Below are 20490 nucleotides of genomic sequence, written 5' to 3' on the forward strand. Positions count from 1 at the left end.
CTGAAGCCTGAATCTACCATCCCTTACTCAGTCTCCAACTGCAGATGTAATCCACCAATCAAAATGGCTCCTACACAAGCTTTCCATAAAAGACAATAGAATTAATTTTGTTTGCTGGATACAGAAATGTGAGAAGATGCATGCCTTGCTATTTCGTCTAAATTTCTATCATTCACAAACAATATTACCAGATGTAGCTACTAGAAGTTACTCTCACAGTTCCTCCCCATCTTCTATCTGGTGTTTATTTTTCAGTGAACTGCAGTGATTGTCAAAAGCTGTCAACGAGAAGTTGAAGAGTTGCTACATGGCTCGCTGTGCTGGAAATTAATTTGTTCTTGAGCTAATGGATTGAGCATGGGGACAAGAGACAAGTTCTCTCTGTTTCCTGCTGTGCTATAGATCAGTTGGGTAAAGATGGGCAAGTTATCTAGGCCCAAATCTTCAAAAGGCATTTAGATGCCTAACTCCCATTTTAATCAATCAATGGCAGTTAGTTCCCTAAATGCCTTGGAGGATCTGGGCCCTAACCTCTCTGTGTCTCAATAGCCCCATTTTAGAGGTGGAGGAACGAATCCTTAGTGGCAACAATTTTCACGTTGTTTGATTTGAAATGCTTTAAGAGGTCCTGATTTTCAGAGAACACTGAGCACCTGTTCTCTGAAAACCAGGCCCCTTTAAAATGTCTCAAGTTAGTTACCCACAATTGTGGCATCCAAAGTTACATGTCCATTTTGAAAATCTTGGCCATTGATCTTTGTGAAGTGCTTTGACATCTTTAGGTGAAAATATTTCATATGGGAAATACTTCATATGGGAAAATATTTCATGTTATTTATATACTAATTATCTTTACCTCAGACCCTAATCTTTGGAGATAAACAGCCATTTCCCACCCCCACCGCCTCAGAACTCAATATCCTGCTGTATGCCTTACATCTAGGTTACTCTATGTATTGTAGATTTGTATTATCGACCATTCACCTTCTTAGTTGTATAAATCTAGCTGCTTGTTCCATTCCTATTGATCTCAGTCAAATCTACTGCACTGCCCAACTCACTGAGTTCCCCAATGAATCACCATTATTACTCATGGGCAGCCATTAATCACCCATGGCTCTCACCACATCCCTTCTCTGCATCATAGTCTGTTCCTTCAACCTCTTGCACCATCTCTTGTTCCCTTGAACCTTCCCCTTCTGTTCCCACCACGTCTGTCTTTTCCTCTCCCCCTTCCCTTCTCAGTCTCCCACACTCACAAATCCATAACCCACATGCACACTACTCTCCCTGCTTCTCATCTCCAGTGACATCTGCTCCAGTTCCAGCTCTCCCTTTATCCCAGCCTTTCCACCTCCCACACTCTTCCTTGTCACCACCTTTGTTCCACTGGACCCTCTGACGCACATCTATCCCCCCTGTCCCTCCTCCATTTCTTCTACTCTCTCTGGAATGTGTGCTCCATGTATGAAAAGACCACTACTATCTGTGACCCCTTCATCTTCTCACACGCACGGAAGCCTGGCTCCTGGTCTCTTTCCACTGACCTCAGTGGGTTTTGGACAAGGCCCAAAATGTCTGAGATGTATCCTCAATTTGGATGATTAATTCCTCTGGACAAGGACAGTGTCTTTTCCTGTCTATTATTCAGCATCAGCTACTAACACACAGTAATTACAAATATAGGGTTTGTTCTCGTCTTCAATATTTATGGACAAATTCTGCCCTTGGATGCATGCGGCTCCAAGTTTTATAATGAGTTTGCGGTTTCGTACCATGTTTACCCTACAAACCAGAATGGTGTTAGAAGATCTAGGCTCGTTTCCTTTTCAAGTTATACATTACATTTTTTTCATTACCACATGAAGCTGTTGTGGTCTTTTTCATAAATAATATGTGATTTATAATCATGCATGGAATTTTGCTTTGAAGTTTGTTTATTAACAAGTACAAGTGAACCACACGAACACAGCTAAGAGTCTGATCTCATTAACAGCTATTACCAGGCATAGGTGAACTCACTGGACTTCAATGGGACTGTTCACATGCTTAAAGTTAGTCATGTTGTTAAGTACCTTGGTGAATTAGGGCCAGGGCAGCAAGTAAGCATATACAATGATAGAAATGTAGGGCTAGAAGGGACTCGAGATCATCTAGACCATTCCCCCATTCTGAGACAGGACCAAGCATACCTAGACCATCCCTGACAGGTGTTTGTCCAACCTGTTCTTAAAAACCTCCAGTGATGGGTACAGCACAACCTCCCTTGGAAGCCTGCTCCAGAGATTAAACTACCCTTATAGTTAGTCTTTTCTCAAGACTAAACATGCCCACATTATTTAACCTTTCCTCATAGCTCAGGTTTCGAAGTCTTTTATTACTTTTGTTGCTCTCCTCTGGACTCTCTAATTTGTCCACATCTTTCTTAAAGTATCGTGCCCAAACTGGACACAGCTCTCCAGCAGAGGACTCAACAGTGCTGAGTAGAGCAAGGACAATTACGATCTGTGTCTTACATATGACACTCCTGTTTATATTTTTTGCAACTGCATAGAAATTGTTAGCTCATATTCAATTTGCAATCCACTATACCCCCAGATCCTCTTCAGCAGTACTACTGCCTAGCCAGCTATTCCCCATTTTATAGTTAGGAAGGAAAAATCAAATGCACAAGTGGAGCACTTTGTACTTGTCTTTATTGAATTTCATCGTGACAAATTGGAGAACTGATCTGAAATCAACAAGATTATTTTGAATTCTAATCCTGTCTTCCAAAGTGCTTGCAACCCCTCCCAGCTTGGTGTCACCTGCAAGTGTTATAAGCATACTCTCTACTCCACCATCCAAGTTATTAATGAAAATATGCACTAGTACCGGACCTAGGACAGACACCAGTGGGAACCCTAAAGATATATCCCTCCAGTTTGACAGTGAGCCATTGATAACTACACTTAGAGTATGGTCTGTCAACCAGTTGTGCACCCACTGTAACATACCAGGGTACAATCCAGTCTAATGAGCAGTTGTGTCACCCCACCCTACAACTTTGGGTGCCTTACAATGCTTTGCTGAAGTAACTCCCACCTGGGCTGCTCACAAACAAACAGCCTTCCAGCATGTAAGCCAGCTACACTCTGAATGTCTGTGTGTGACTGCAGCCTGCCAGCCACGCTTGGGGTAACCAAGTATAACCAAGGCTGGTGAGAGCCAGAGTGTAACCCAACACACCCCACACTGAGATTTTCCTCCAGAAATGTATGTCCTGTATGGCCCAGTCCCCTCCTGAACAGTACAAAATACTTTAAGTCTATTAGCCCTTAAAGGGAATAATCTCAAATAGTTATTCAGACACTTCAATTTAAACACATTGGATTTGATAAAATCGTAAAACAAGTTTTAACTACCAAGAGATAGATTTTAAGTGAGTACAAATAAGGAGGCATAAAACTCAGAAATGGTTACAAGAAAAATGAAGATAAAAAACATTTACTAATGCCTAATTTAATAACCTATATCAGATTCAAGCCAAGTTTTTCACCACCTGCTTTTAGCAGTCCTACTGACCAAACTCGCTCAGTCAGGGCCCCTCCTTCAAAGTCCCAAGGATTATTCCCTTTTTCTCTTCAAGGGCAGTGAATGCAACAGGCTGGGAGAGGGAGGGGGTGCCTTGTGGGGTTTTTCCCTCCTTTTTATAGTTTCAGTCCCACTCTTGAAAACCATTTCCAGCTGGGCACTAGGTGTCAAAGAGTCTATGTGGAAGGATATTTTCTGCTGGATTTTTCACCTGTTTGAACTTCCTTTGTCTTCCCTTCCTGCTTGAAGACTCTGTTTACTGCTTAAATACAAATTAAGCAGAGCATGCATACCTTTGTTTAGGACAGACCTAGCTTCTATTTGGGCAGGGCTGTGGAGTTTGGAACATGTGTTAGTAACATCATACAGGGAACTCTTATAACTTTACATACAATGTTGCCATACATATTTTATCAGGATAATACTGACTAGCAAATTATGAGTTTTCAAATTATACCATACAAGACATGCCTTGTACAAAAATTATTACAGTAGTGTCTAGGGTGTGAACACAGGGTTGTATTCTGTCACACCCACCTTACAGCAATTTCCTCTAGACCACATTTCGTTACTTTGCTTATGAGAATGTCATGTGGCAGTGCCAAAGTCTTACTAAAATCAAGATCTATCACGTGCTTATGTCTTTCCCTAGTCAGAACACCACATAGCACATGTTTAACTTTAAGCACATGCTTAAGTCCCACTGACTTCAGTGGGCCTTAAACATGTGGATAAGGGCTGTCCTGAATGGGGATACTTTCCTGAATCAGAATCTTATGCCAAGTAGTAAGTGTCATCAGATCTGACCCCAAGTTTGTAACAAACTTAAAATTCATAATCAAAGGGCAGTGTTAAGATAGCCATTTATTTTATCTTTTTTCTTAAATTGCTCACATAACACCAAGATCATCAAAAGTCAGAATTAGAGAACAGTAAAGGAAGGGTCTATTTACCTTTTGCCTTTCACAAGTAAACTTGATTCTCCCCCCCTCTTCCCCCCCCCCTTATTTTTACTGTTGACTTTTACTTTCTGGTTCTTATACACTAGCATAATGCTATTCTGCCTGAGTTTCCCAGCACAGTATGAACAAGACAGTTACCTTTTCCATAACTGGTGTTCTTCGAGATGTGTTGCTCATGTCTATTCCACAATAGGTGTGCGTGCTCGCCACATGCACCAGTGCCGGAAGTTTTTCCCCTAGCAGTACCCGTAGGGGGGGGAGCGCCCCTGCGACCCCTGGAGTGGCACCTGCCTGGCACGGTATAAGGGATGCTGCGTGCTCCCCCCACCCTCAGTGCCTTCTTGCCAGACAACTCCGACAGAGGGGAAGGAGGGCAGGATGTGGAATGGACATGAGCAACACATCTTGAAGAACACCAGTTACGGAAAGGTAACTATCTTTTCTTCTTCGAGTGATTACTCATGTGTATTCCACAATAGGTGATTCCAAGCTATATCTGTTGGAGGTGGGCAGGAGTTCACAAGTTCCCAGGACAGAGGACAGCCATGCCGAACCCGTGTCATCTCTGGTTTAGGGGACGATCACATAGTGCGAGGTGAACGTGTGAACCAAAGACCACGTAGCGGCCCTACAAATGTCCTGGATGGGGATGTGGGACACGAAGGCAGCCGACGAGGCCTACACCCGAGTCAAGTGTGCCCTCACAATGGGTGACGGGGGGACACCCAATAGCTCATAGCAGGAGCGGATGCACGAAGTGATCCAATTGGAAAGCCTCTGAGTGGAAATCGGCTGGCCCCTCGCGTGTTCAGCCAAGGCGACGAACAGTTGCAAGGACTTTCTGAATGGCTTGGTCCGCTTGAGGTAGAAAGCCAGAGCCCGCCGCACATCAAGCATGTGGAGATGGCGCTCCTCACTGGACGCGTGAGGCTTGGGGCAGAGGACCGGTAGAAAAATGTCCTGACCCATGTGGTAGGCGGAGACCACCTTCGGGAGGAACGCTGGGCATGGGTGAAGCTGGACCTTGTCCTTATGAAAGACTTTGTATGGCGGCTTAGGTCCCACTGTGGGACCAGCGGTCCAGAATACGGAAAAAGACGGTCCAAACCCTTAAGGAACCGGCCAGTCATAGCATGGGAAAATACCATGTGCCTTTGCACCGGCGGATTGAAGGCTGATATGGCTGCCAGGTGCACCTTGACTGACAAGGGCGCCAGGCCCTGAACCCTCAGGTGGAGGAGGTAATCAAGGATAAGCTGGATCAGGGTGGCCACCGGGGAGACACCCTGGTCTACCACCCACCTAGAGAACCGGGACCACTTCGCCAAATAAGCGTGGTGAGTGGAGGGCCGTCTACTTTCGAGGAGGACGCGCTGAACCTGTTCTGAGCACGTCCTTTCCTCTCCGCCTAACCACTGAGCAGCCACGCTGTGAGGTGAAATGCTGCTAGGTTGGGATGGAGGAGGCGGCCCTGGTCCTGAGAGAACAGGTCTGGGCGGAGAGGCAACAGCCGAGCTACTGCCAGGCCTGTGAGGGTCCCATACCAATGCTGCCTGGGCCACGCCGGGGCAATCAGGAGGACCCAGGCCTTGTCCGTCTTTATCTTCTCCAGGACCCTGCTGATTAAAGAGAATGGGGAAAGGTGTAGAAAAGCCAGCCTGACCAGGACAGGAGAAAGGCATCGGAGATACCGCCCCTCCCCAGGTCCCCCCTGGAGCAGAACTGGGGGTATCACTGGTTTTGCCGAGTCGTGAATAGGTCCACCTGGGGAGTTCCCCACCTTCGGAAGAGCCGGTGGGCCACTTCCGAGTTAAGGGAACCACTCATGTTGCGAGGAAAAGTCCCTGCTCAAGCCATCTGCCCTCTCATTCCAGGTGGAAGGCCTTCAGGTGGATGTTGTGGGCTATACAGAAGTTCCACAGCCTGAGGGCTTCGTGGCAAAGGGTAGAGGATCGGGCCCCACCTTGCCTGTTGATATAGAACATCGAGGCCGTGTTGTCCGTGAGGTCCCTGACTACCTTGACCTCCAGGTGCGAGCGGAAGGCCATGCACGCCAACTGCACCGCCCTGAGCTCCTTGACGTTTATATGTAGGGTCAAATCTTGAGCCAACCCAGGCCTTGGGTCTGAAAGTTCCCCACATGGGCCCCCCAACCCAGGTCCGATGCATCGGACACCAGGTCCCATGACGGGGCCCTGTCCCTGAATGGGACCCCTTGGAGCATGTTGTTTGGGCGGACCACCACCGTAGGGAGGTGATCACAGAGTCCGGCATGGTGAGGACCTTGTCCATCCCGTCCAGGGCCTGGGAGAACTTCAGGGCAAACCACTGAGGGGCCTCATCCTGGATCTGGCATGATGGATCACATACGTGCACACTGACATGTGACCCAAGAGTTGCAGGCAAACCTTGGCTGTTGTCACCAGGAACCTTGTGACCGAGTCGATGAGACCTTTCAGGATCTTGAATCTGTCTGACAACACTGCGTCCAGGAGCGCCCCGATAAATTCTATGCATCGGACCCGGACTAACGTGGACTTGGTGTTGTTTACCAACAGGCCCAAGACGGTGCACATGGACAGGAGGAGCACCATGTGATCCCTCACCTGTGACCGGGAGGTGCCCTTGAGAAGCCAATCATCCAGATAGGGAAATATCTGGACCCTGCACCGTCTGAGGTAGGCCGCTACCACTTACATGCATTTTGTAAACACCCTGGGGGCAATGGACAGACCAAACAGGAGGACCATGAATTGGTAATGATTCTGTCCCACCACAAAACAGAGGAAGCGCCTGTGCCCCTCGAATATGTGGATGTTCTGTAGATCGAGGGCAGCGTACCAGTCCCCAGGATCCAGGGAGGGGATGATGGAGGCCAGGGAGACCATGCAGAACTTGAGTTTCACAATGTACTGGTTCAGACCTTGCAGGTCCAGGATGGGCCTGAGCCCCCCTTTGGCCTTCAGGATAACAATATAACAGGAGTAATACCTCTTGCCCATGAACTCCTTGGGCACCGCCTCTATCGCTCCTAGTCCTGGGAGCCGCCCCACCTCCTGCTCGAGCAGAGCTTTGTGTGAGAGGTCCCCCAAGAAGGATGGGGGTGGGGGATGGTTAGGTGAGGAGGAAGTAAACTGGGCAGGGTAACCGCAGGAGATGGTGTTGAGGACCCATCGGTCCGAGGTTAGCCGCGACCATTCCAGGAGGAAAGCACACAACCGGTTGGAGAAGGGTAGCTTTATTGGGGATGGATCCCTGGTGAGGATTGGCAGGGTGCCCCAAGCATCCCATCAAAAATGCCTTTTCCCTGCCTGATTGCCCTTGGAGGACCCAGGCTGGGGGGCAGGCTGAGACTGCCTCTGAGGGCGTCTCTTATAGTCCAGCTGCTTCTTACGGGTGACCTCATACTTCGGGAGGGCGGCCTGAGTGGGAGTCTGCTGCGGCTTGAACTTAGGTTTTGCCGGAGCAGGGACATAGAGGCCCAGAGTCTGGAGGGTCGTGCGGGAGTCTTTCATGCCATGCAGCCTTGTATCTGTTTCCTCTGCAAACAGAGCCTTCCCAAACAGGAGATCCTGCATGGAAGACTGCACCTCACTGGACAGCCCAGAGAGCAGGAGCCATGACGCCTGTCTCATGGACACCATGGAGGCCATTGATCATGCGGCCGTGTCTGCAGCATCCGACGCTGCCTGCAGGGACGCCCTAGCGGCCGCTGCCCCTTCCTTCACTAGTGCCCTGAACTCCTTCCTATCATGCTCCTGGAGGGAGGCCTCAAACTTGGGCATGGAGCCCCACAGATTGAATTCATACCGGCACAGGAGAGCCTGATGGTTTGACACTCGTAACTGGAAGCTCGAAGACGAATAAATTTTTCTTCCGAAAGAGTCCAGTCTCCGAGAGTCTGTGTTCTTTGGGGTCGGGGCTGGCTGACCCTGCCATTTCCTGTGGTTGCCCAACTCGACCACCAGGGAGTTGGGCACCAAGTGGGTATACAGGTACTCTTCAGTGGGTACAAAGTACTTGCGTTCGGCCTCATTGGCCCCCTTCTCTATAAAAGCGGGTGTTTGCCACAGGGCATTTCAAATGTTAGCCAGCCCTTCATGGAGAGGCAAGGCCACCCTACCCGGTGCCGACGGGGACAACACATTAAACAGGGAGTCTGAGGGCTCCTCCATCTCCTCTGCTTGGAGATGGAGGCTTGGTGCCACTCTCTTTAAGAGCTCTTGGTGGGCCCTGAAGTCCTCCTGCGGGGCAGAGAGGTCGGGGCCGCAATCGCTTCCTCCGGGCAGGGCGAGGAGACCGGTGCAGTGCTCTGGGATTGTGGAATACGCATGAGCAATCACTCGAAGAAGAAAGGTGAGTGAAGGAACGGACCTAAAATAAACTAAATAAAAATAGTTGGGTTTTATGGAATTTTTTGGAAAAAATGCAATAAAAACCTTCTCTTTTTATACTAGGCCAAATACAGATGCTGGTGCAGAGCCAGAATCTTAGATCTTGCCATGATAATTAGATACTTCAAAGCTTTACTCCTTCTGTAAATATATATACAGACTGACTCCCACTAACCTCAAATGAAAAAGATCATTTCAATAAATATTTTACTTTATGGAGGAATATATGTAGCTAAATAATGAGAATGCTCCTTTCTCTTTGTCCACATCTTGTTTTTGTTGAACGAATAAGCCATATAGTAAATTAAGGCTGATTTTCATTAAAATTAACAATACTCCAAGCGTGCTATGGACTAGTGAAGGCAAATTGTTTGAATTTGATAGTCTCCATATAAAATGTTCAAACTTTTTGACAGTGTTTTTTCCCTTTGATCAGAGGTAGCTTTCCTTCTATTTTCCAGTAAAAGAAAATTATAAACATAAGAGGAATTAAGCAAGAGAAAATAAACCATTAATACAAGAAACCGAGAAAGAATATACAGTGCATCCACACTAATTCCACATAGTGATGCTGAACCAGACTATAGAGGAAATAAAATGAATATGACAGAAATAAATTATGTGCAGGAGTCCCTGGAGAGAGAAATTGCCCTATCTATTAAAAAAGAAAAATGCAGTTGGACGGGAAACAGAGTCAGATCTCGATAGAAATAAACCTGAGTGATTATGGCTAAAATGCATCTTTCATTATGTCACAGAAATGCCACCTCAGGACATTATAGTTAAATTCTGTGTGTCCCCTGCCTTTTCAGCTTGCAATTTCCCTGGAATTTTCCCCACTGAAGAGGCAAGATTTGCCCTCCAGCCGCCTAAACTGGAAGATCTCCTAAAATCTGCCAGTAGGAAGGGACACCCCTGTGCACAACCCTTCTGCTACTGAGCCACACCCTCTGGTTCCCTCCCCTACCCCACAAGATTTTTCACACTTATGTAGTGCAGCCACAGGTTCAGATCCAGTGGGCACAATGTTCAAGGGGGGAGGAGGGGAGAAAGGAGGTTTACAAAACTTTAAATGAACATGAAACATACATTCTTTCCACAATCATATCTAAAAAACAACTAACTGAGACAAGAGTTTAGACATTGTGACCTTAAATAATCCAAGTACAGAGAGGATGATACACTGGACCAAACTGTGGACAGAGACATGCTCAGGGAAGTTGTGGAATCTCCATCACTGGAGATTTTTAAAAGCGGGGTTAGACAAACACCTGTCAGTGATGGTCTAGATAATCCTTAGTCCTGCCATGAGTGCAGGGGACTGGACTAGATGACCTCTCCAGATCCCTTTCAGTCCTGTGATTCTAGAACACACTCTGGCTCTGGAAACACAGCAGGTTTAAGGGAAAAATTGTGGTGACAAAGTTGTGCCATTGTACCTACCCGCCATTTGAGGAATAAACCCCAAACCAAGTGCCCTCAACCACCCAAGAAGTGTTGGCTGTCTACTAGATCAGCACTCAGTGAAGTGGATTGTTGAACCTGCAGCTGGGAGCATGCCTCCCAGCCCGGGTAGAAAGACTTACATGAGCTTGCTCACGCTAGTGTGCTAAAAATAGCAGTGTGGATGTCACAGCACCAGCCTGCCCAGACCCCATGGGTCCACGCTTGGGTGGCTAGCCCATTCCATTACCTGTCCTGCAACCACCACACTGCTGCTTTTTGTGCGCTAGCATAAGCAGAGATAGAGCATCTTGTTCTACCCGGGCTGGGAAGCATGCTCCCAGCTGCAGTGTAGACATACCCATAGGTGCGTCTGAAAATCCAGGTCAGTCCTGAATTGGGTAGAGATATCAGAAAGGGAAGAAGGATGGTCCAGTAGTGAAGGGCAATAGCTCAAGATTCAGGAGATCCAAGATTCAATTCCCTGTGCCACCAGACACTTTCTGTGTAACCTTGAGCAACTCAGTCTTTCTGCACCTCAGTCCCCATATGCAACATGGGGACAGCAGTACTTCCCTACTTCACAGGGTTATTATAAGGATACTTCAGTCATGGAAACCATAAGATCAGGAACCACCATATTCTTTTTTGGGACTTATGCTCCCCACAGCTGAGTAGGTAAGAGGGAGACCAATGTACATGGAATGTAATCGGGGTACAAGGAAAGGAAAAGCAGCCACACAGCAGCCCTACAACTATGCCCCCATCTAGCCCTTCGGTGGCTCCAATGTAGATGACCCGCTCTGTTCAGCCAGAGAGGCATAAGTTGAGGGAAGGGTGGGAAATCTAGGGCATCCTACAAAGTACATGCCCCTCAGAAGGCCGTTTAAGTTACGGTACCAAAAAGGGTTATAGAAGAACAGCCTCTCAACATTAGTTCCCCATCCTAAGCTTTTCCCAAACTGTGGAGGGGTCTGTGGAAGGTAGTTGGTGGGGCAGTGACAAAAAGCTATACTCGTACTGCAGAGGAGGAAGAACCAGGGGCACTATCCCAGGGGCAAGCGGTAGGAGCATGGACAGACTGAGACCATCAGAAACTGCCCTCATCTATGCAACTCTCCTCCTTCCACTCAACCTACTGCCCAAGCCCTCTCTTCTGATGTTAGTCCCACCTTCTGGTCAAAAATAGCTGCGTGGCTGCGAGGACTGATACTTCCCTCTTCCACATGCTTTTATGGCCAAAGAGGACCACGGCCCCTTAATACCTATTTTATAATAAATGTTCTTATTTTCTAGGAACTATGTTGTTATAGGCTGAGCACCGTCTTCCATGTCCTAGTCTTCCATTTCTTAAAAACACACCCATTTGGGATCCACCTGACAAAAATGCACTTATGTTTAAAATGACGACACCCCATTCTGAAGAACATAAATAGCACCTGGGACCAGGGACCATCTTTTTGTTCTGTGTTTGTACAGGACCTAGCACAGTGAGATCCTTGCCCATAGTTAGGGCTCCTAGATGCTATGGTAGCACAAATAATATGTGTCACCTGGTCAAATACAGCAATGTGCTTCCACCACAGCAGTGCACAAAACCTGTTTTTCCTTCTGAGGCGGATTTCAAATCATTTGAATCTACCCTGTTTACTTTACACAAATCCTGTTTCTTCCTTACAGATGGATACGATCTGTCAGAGACCTGGAACATTTTATCCCATAGCAAAACTTGTTTAAAGTACCATCTGTTCTTCCTGCAAGGACACACTAATGCCAGAAATTATTTACCATTCCATATATTCAGAGTATATATTGGCTAGTTTATTGTGAAAGTGGAGTAAGGATAATTTGGAGCCTAACAATAGACATTTTACTGGCATTTTCCTTAAAAAACAAATAGTATCCAATATGTATTAACACACAACGTTAAGCAGCAAAAATACACCATGATCTGGACCATCTTCCGTCATAATGGGCTTGACCCTGTTGCCATCAAAGTCAATGGAAAGGCTTTCCACTAACTCCAGTGGGATTTACACTATCCCACTCCACTGGCACAGATTTATTGGGCCAAATTCAGCTCTCATATATACCTTGGTGTTTATCTAGAGTAACTCCTCTGACAAAGTCACCCTGTTGTAACAGAGCAGAACTTGGCCCTGTAGATTAAGCTGATCAATTTTTTTTTACTACATTCTAATGTACGCTACTTGTTATATTAATTTCACACACACCGTTTTATACACACACACACAATAAATATCAGAACACACCATTCACAACATCTGAAAGAAAGCACTAGCCTGTAATTCAGAAATGGACCTTAACTTGTATTCATTGCTGAAATGTTTAGATTGCAAAATGATCAGCTACCTTCACAAATGTTAGGAGATACAGAGATTTACCAGTAATAGGATTAAATCAGCAATTCTGTTACTAACCCAAATATTTCGAGTTAGAATTAAAACTGCCTTTCATTTGCCATCTATACAACAGTGATACATTATACAAATACAGAAGAAATATCAAAAGAAGAAAAAAATAGATGACCCTTTAAAAAAAACAAAAACAAAAACAAAAACCACACCCACCAAAAAGTAAGACTAGTTATGGAAATCTGCCTCATGTTGCAGGATTCCTAGGGACAAACAGTGATCTCGATGAACATGCAAACTCCAGTTAGTGGCATTAATGAGAGTGGAGTGAGCTACGCTCCACATGCCACAGTGAAAATGTAATCCTCAACAACCAAAGACTGCCATGTATTATATCACTGCATGTAAAAAAGCTAGTCAAGGAAACTACTGACAGATCACCAGCTAATAGCCTGATCTAGTGATAACTATTAGTATCAGAGGTTGATTCACTTCAAGGTTTCTATAAAGTCATTTTTAAGTAAAGCAGGACAAGTACATATACTACTGGATTACTCCATTCCCATTATATTTTAGAGAAAATTCCATGTTCCTATGAGAAATTCATTGTAGCAGAGAAAATTTAACCAAACACTTACTATTCCCACAAAAAATACAGACATTTTTCATCACATCAGATACTTGGTTCTGGGGGCGGGGGGGGGAGCGTGGAGGAGAGAAAAACACAACTTGTGAAGTGGTAAATGTGTCAAAAATCTAAAATTTCTTGGAGGTATTCTGCAGTACAATCATCCTTTATGCTTATATAGCTCAGCTCATATGGCTTACATTCAGCCTGTCACACTGAATCATGACTACTTCTTGACTTGCATTAAACAAAAACAAACTTAATTTTCACTTCAGTATGTGAGATAAAATCCTCTCTGAATTCACAGTCAAAAAGGCCAGAAGCAGTGTTAGAAATAATTGTTTTTCTGAGACACTCACTTGTGAGGAACGGAAAAAAATAGCTCACTTGAGTTCTGACTAAAATACAAAACACACACATTTTGTTTATGAAGTATTTTGCAGAAAACTCTACTGCAGAGAGCTTTGTTCATGTGCAGTGCACCCATAGCTTTTAGTTAATACACTGCTAAAAGAACACATAGTAAACACTTCTAAGTCTGCTGAAGTCTTTACTGTATCAAACAGAGGACATTTAACAAGAGCTTTAAAACTGTGATTAACATTTAGAAAGTAAATTTGGAGAACAAAGTCAGTACAAAGTTAAGGGATAACACAGTAAGGTATAATCTCTACTACAAGCAAAACAGATAACATAAAGCAAAACTAAAGCTTAAAGCCAAGTTATTTCATACCAGTCACAATAAATTCACTACAAGCATCTAGTTAACCATGATTTCTGCTAACCTGTAGATGTGCAGGACTGTAGATGCAGTTAAATTTTCCTATAACCTTTTGTCTGCAGTCATGTTACTAGTGCTCTGTTTCCAAGTGTTTCTTACACTCACAAGTTCCCTTTCCCAGCTCTATCCTAGGAACTGCCCAGATTTTGTGGTGTAATCTGAGCAGGGAAGTACCATGTGCCTATGATATGGTTAATTCACTTCTTACCCCCTGTGATGTGTAAGGAAACAGCTTAGAGTTTCAAAGGACTGTTCTCTGTCCTGTCAATCCAGGTATAATGAAAGGCAGGACTTTTGTATCTGGCAGTTTAGACTTTCATTTGGCATCTTGAAGTCAGAAACCGATATTACGACTAACTACAATCATTTGAATATAAAACTTCCCCAGGGCCTGATTCTTCAATCTTGCCATATGCAAAACTCCCACTGACTTCTCTAGGAGGTCCACATACAGGGACTTGCAGGATCAGTCTGGAAGAAACCAACCCTTATTAGCAGCTATCTTATTGCTCCAGGGGAGAGTAAATGTGACAATTATCAACTTGGCCAACACCAAGGACTGAACTGGGGACCCTAAATTACCAGCACAAGCCTTTACAGCTTGAGATAAAAATCTAGGCTCTATAGGAGGGAGCTTAAACAGACTCAAATCCATTGCGTATGGGACAGATAGGAAGACATTCAACACACACTGACAAGTTGGTTACACCAGGGCAGGAGTGCCCCAGTGCTGGAAGCGTTATGCCTGTGGATGCTGGATGGAGCATGCTGAGCAAGGCAGCAGTGCTCTTCCCAGTGCTGCCCAGTGCAGTGTGCGCCCAAAAGCACTCTTTGGTGGTGTGTACAGTGGAGGAAGAACAGCACATTTCCCCTCTCTCCTCCCCACCCAGTGTTCTATCTTAGGGTTTTGAACTTGTGCCCATCACCTTAGTATCTGAATGCCTGGAGTGCAAGCCGCCAGGTTGCCAACGTAAAGACAGTGATAATTTCACCCTCAATAGTGAACTTTGGCCTTTTGACTCCAACAGCACCCTTAGCCCTTCGGTGGCACTGTAATTCCTTTTGCATCAGTTGACCAAAAGCCTGTGCATTTTGGAAGTAAAAGCAAAATGGAGCCATACCGCCAATGGACTCCTCAAACGCTGGCAACATTCTAGCTGAGAAATTGGGTCACCTTCTGCTGGCTGTTGACATTTTTCTATTACATTTCTTTTTTGTATTTGATTCTCTTTGTATTAAAATAGTCAAAAATCAAGTATAAATGATTCAGTACCTGTAGAGCAGCATTACGGAGAGGTGGAAGTAGCTCTTTCTGACCGTGTACCTCTTTAAGGGTGAGACCGTACCTCGGTATATAGGTACACCTATATACGTTGGGAAGATAGCATACCTCAGTATATAGGCAACTATGAGGAGGGAAGAACTACATGAGAAATGGCTCAAGGAAAAAAATCTGCTTCATCAGCCCCATCTACACGAAGAAGAAGGTGCCTGGGACTATCCCAGCCACAAATGACATATGTTGCAAATCACACATTGTTTATCCCCTGGTACCACCACCAAGTACGCAGGAGGGAAAGTGGGAGCATGCTGTGCAGTAGCTTTACCCCTCTTCAGTGTCTCTAGAAAACTCCATGTTGATGCATTTGCTTACCACTTTGTCACTGAGTGGGAGGATACAGTCGTAAGACATCCTTTTGTCTCTTAAAATTAAAAATTAAAAATTTTTTAATGAAAAAAATTAAAAATCTGGGACCACATTCACTGCTATGTTCCAGTAGTTTTGTTCCACTCCAGCAATGTAAAGGAGTCCTAAACCCAATTTAACTGGTCAGATGAACTGGATTGATGGCTGCTTCACATTGCCCGTGGGGCACAAAGCAGGAACAGCAGATCAGTGAAACTGGTCCTCCAGAATAACTCCTCCTTGCCATCTAATCCCACCAACAACGACGGTCATAATCGACACACACCTAAAGCCCATATAATTTTAAGAAAAATGCTCATTTGATGCCGCTGTGCGTTTAGATACATAATCTAGATTTCTTGAAAAGAGTAAGAACTAGAAACAGATGATCTCGTTGCTCCAGACAGACTTTTGCAAGAAAACAGCATGTAAAGTAATCCACTGTCAATATCACTTGGACCCTGCCACTCCCCAATTGCTCATACATTTTCAAGTAAATTACACAAGCAAAGCAAAGAGGATACAACCCTATCTGGCAATAATTCATGAGCAAAGGGGTGGAGGCTTCCATTTGCTTCCCAGCCAGGCTAAGATCGTGAGATATGGAGGGAAAGCTATATCATCTTTGAAATGCTCACCAAGGAACAGCTGCAACAGAAGATTAAAGGAGAGCAACAGTTAGGAATCATGTAGGAAGGAGAATCTGAGACATCAAGGCGACAGAACAAACAGGAAATATAAACACTCTAAGAACAATAACTCTTGGCCAGAATAGTGCAAAGCAAAGCAATTTATGACAAGGGATTTGCTTGCTTTTAATTTTTTTGTCATTAATTTTTTAATGGACCTTGGTGGTAACACCTGCTTTTTATAAGATATTTTGAAGCTCCATATAAGTAACATATGAACTCACTTACCTTCTGCCCAGATCCTCATACTATAGCCTACTGGGAGAAACCAATTTGTTCTAAAGTGAAGGCGCTAGTTCTGTGTGACTGGAGATCCTCCAGTTGATTAATTAACCAGCTTATTTGTGCTGTTCAGAAACAGTTGCGTAAGCTTAACTGGAACAATTTTTTTTTTTTAAATAAAACCTCAATTGTAGAAACCCTTCATAATGGATTTAAAAGTTATATTACCATTCAAGAATTCTTATCTTGCTCAGTCATAATAATTATACACTACAAAGCAACAAAAAAAAAAGGGAGCAGACAGAGGGATTTCAGTGCTTAGGAATAATTACAAATAGACATCTCTAAAAACAAAAGTCCATTTTTAATCTACATTTCAGGAAAAGCAACTTGCTACTCTACCAACAAGCCTAAGTCTTGCTTAGAAGTGACCAGCAAGGCGCAAGGAAATCAATGATTTCTGTGATGTAAATGCTTGTTTAAGAACTTAACTGAAGCCACCAGTATATGTCTCAAATTGCCAAGCAGCCATCACACAATAATCACTTTTAGCCACTGGATTGCTCTGCGTCTCAACCAGTGCTCTAGAAGGATCCAGATTTTGTAACCAATAACCTAAACTGTGGAGTGCCCCAGTGTCAAGGAGTTCACTGTTTACTTGGAGAGCCACATCCTCTCTGACACAGAAAGAATTTAATTTCTTCTGTGCTAGATAATGTTAATGGCACAATACTCCCTTTCACTGCTGCACATACCAGGTACATCTTCCTTTACCATTTATTTACATAGCAGTTCTCTATTATACTGTTGCTGGAGCACACATCTCTTCTGGCAGCAGAGGGGATTAAATACATTTATTATGATTATTTATATACATCTTGATATTACCTGAAGGCCCCAGTCAGGATCAGGACCCACCATTCTAAGCACTCGACAAACTGAAATAGACGTGATCCCTGCTCTGAATGGCTGAAAGTTAAATAGATTCTTAGAGCCAATTTCAGACTTGGTATTTGTGAGTACAACTCCCTGGGGACTTTTGCTGGCCTACAGCATTAAGAGCCAAGTTCAGACATGGTGAAGACCTTACAGCTTGTTCCCTGCTAACCTCAGGTTACATTTTTGCTGTAGTTCCAGGACAGAGTTTAAATCAATAAGCTGTTGAGCATGAGATAGTCTGATCACCATCCTATCTAGAAAACTCACACTTAAGAATTCAAAAATGCTTAATTTTATTAGCCATTTGAGCCAGGCTAGAATTTGGTGAAATTATGATTCATACCTTGTACTTCTGTAGTACCTCTCATCTAACAACCTCAAAGCAGTGTATGAACAACTGATGAATTTTCACATTAACTCTGTGAGTAACTAAGAGATACTTAGGGATTCACCAAAATGAAGTCAGTTCTTGGGTAAAAATCAGCAGCTATTTAACTAATTTCACAGAAGTAAAAAACAAAACACAATGAGCTGAAAGTGCCAGAAAAATTTAGTTGGAAAGTAATTGCCTGGGCCCATATCATGCCAACACACTATGACCCATACTTGGAACTTGGCCATCATATTGGAGTTAACACACGATCAGACAAACGACTTGTGAGGCCCTTCATGGACTTACCCATTTTCCATTACCCAATGGGGACATTGACTATCATCCTCCATCCTGCCAATGATGCCAGTCTTCATTGCCTATTTGTCAAATTTCCCCAAACACACACCTTCAAGGCTCCATCTCATGCCATTCCTCATGCCTGAGAGGAGTTCTCAATAAAAATCCACAAAGCCACTATATAGTCCTCCTTCAAATCCCACCTCTGCTCTGATCCCTACATTAGACCCAACGACTTGACAACAGTCTGGTGTCTAGTGTGCTGTGACCACTGCTTATCACACTGACCTGAATTGCCTCATTCTTATCTTGTTCTCCCCACTCTGTTTGCTGTATCCCCTCGTTGTCTCACTTTATAAGATCTTTGGGACAGGGACCATCTTTTTGTGTTCGATGTTTGTTCAGTGCCTGGTACAATTGGACTGGGGCCTCCAGGCACTACTGCAATGCAAATAAATAAATCTTTAAGGAAAGACCCATTGGAGCTTTAATGGAACAATTAAAAATCCATTTTACATCTGACCCCAAATATACCACAGTAAAATAAAATATATAGATAACCTTAGGACAGTATTTAACACCATGCAATGGCATTTTAAAAAGGAAAGCATAATATTGCTTTCCCAAACATTGCTTCAGCAGGAGCTTTGCTGACGAATGTAAAGTCAGACCCTTGACATCTTCCAAACTAGGGCTGTGGGAAATCATCAGTTTTCACAAATTTCAAAATAACTGACATTTTGCCTTTGAGTGCACAGTTCTGCCAGCAGACGATATTTCATTGCCAAAATAGGCACAACTTCACCATGGAACAATTTGCAATGTTCTTCCTTTGCCTCGGGTAAAAGGGCCATTTTTCAGCACAAAAGCAACAATCTGTGATGACATGGCAGAATTTCACAATGGGCTAAAGAAAAACAAAGAATACCCTTTGTTTTAGGGAGAAAACAGAATTTGAGGAGAAACCACAAAATGTTCAAGAAAAAACATCCAACTTTTGATTTTCCAGTCTTGTGTGGCCAGCAGTGAGACTGTTCTCACAGCTCTAATATCCATGTCAATAGGAAGGGGAAAAGTAGCTTTATGCTGATTACAATCACTCCTGAAAATTAAAATTCTAGATAATAAAAAAAGAGAATAAAACAGGAGTCCACCTAGAGAAGTCATTTTTCTAGAACTCAGTTCCCTTTAATGGAAGCGTCAAGAATTTAGTAATCAGGAAGCAGAGCGTAGAGACCTGGGTGGGGGACGAGAGGGGACAACAAAAACAAAAGAACCACCTAATACACCACGCTCCAACCCTGCAAATGATAAAACATGGGCAAACTGCTACACTCACCAGAATTTCATTGACCAAAATGGCATCCCCACTGAAGCACGGCAGTCCACTTACATCGTATCAATTGTAGGACTGGAGTCCAGTAGTTTCCTATCATGAGGATGTTATGGATAGCAGCATATTTGATTCAGATCAACATGTTTTGACAGAACTAAAAGACAAATTAAAACCCATGGAAATATTTTATTTTAAAATTTCAGTAGAGGCTATTTTCTTTTTAATGAAAAAATATTCCCCAGCAATGTTTGCAACCGAATCACCAAAATATTATTTTAGTGCATAAGAACCTGCCAAAGTTGATGATGATTGTAGTAGTAGCTAAGGACCCCAATCATAGTCCAAGACCCCAGTGTGCTAGGCATTACACAAAACACATGACAGTCCCAGCCCCTGGGAACTTGTTATCTAAGTAAGAAACAAAGTAACCAGAAATTATAAACAAAAGTGAAACTGACTTGGGTTTTTGTTGTTGTTTTGGGTGGGGGGCTGGTCTAAGTTGAAAGATCTGTACGAAACAGAGTGAAAAGTAAAGTAGATATTTTAAAAGAACACATTTTAACAATTCAAGCTGTTATCAGTAAAATAGCTAAGGAAACGTATTGGTATATAGTTGTGTTTAACTTGACAGTGCTGTTTTATTCCTAAATTTCTAAACAAGCAACTGACAGCCCAGAGCCAAGAAAAGAAGCTGTAAATATAATTGCTCATGTACCTTAACACATCTTATATATTTGAGACTCTTAAAAGTTCCCTGTTGAACAGAATAGAGATTTCGAACACTCAGCTCA

General features: G+C 43.9%; 1 protein-coding gene across 2 annotated transcripts in view; it reads right to left on the reverse strand.

Annotated features, from left to right (window-relative positions):
* Nucleotides 1-20490, reverse strand: part of FBLN2 (fibulin 2) — a 192145-nt gene that overhangs the window by 160780 nt on the left and 10875 nt on the right. The window contains exon 1 of one of the 2 annotated variants that reach the window (XM_074958110.1): nucleotides 14161-14275. The exons of the other annotated variant lie outside the window; for it this stretch is intronic. The gene's annotated coding sequence lies outside the window, so the exon portion shown is untranslated. Of the gene's footprint in view, nucleotides 1-14160; nucleotides 14276-20490 lie in introns of those variants that run through there. 2 annotated transcript variants of the gene reach the window in all.

Source organism: Natator depressus, chromosome 7 (assembly GCF_965152275.1).
Source record: "Natator depressus isolate rNatDep1 chromosome 7, rNatDep2.hap1, whole genome shotgun sequence".
Classification (NCBI taxonomy): domain Eukaryota; kingdom Metazoa; phylum Chordata; order Testudines; family Cheloniidae; genus Natator; species Natator depressus.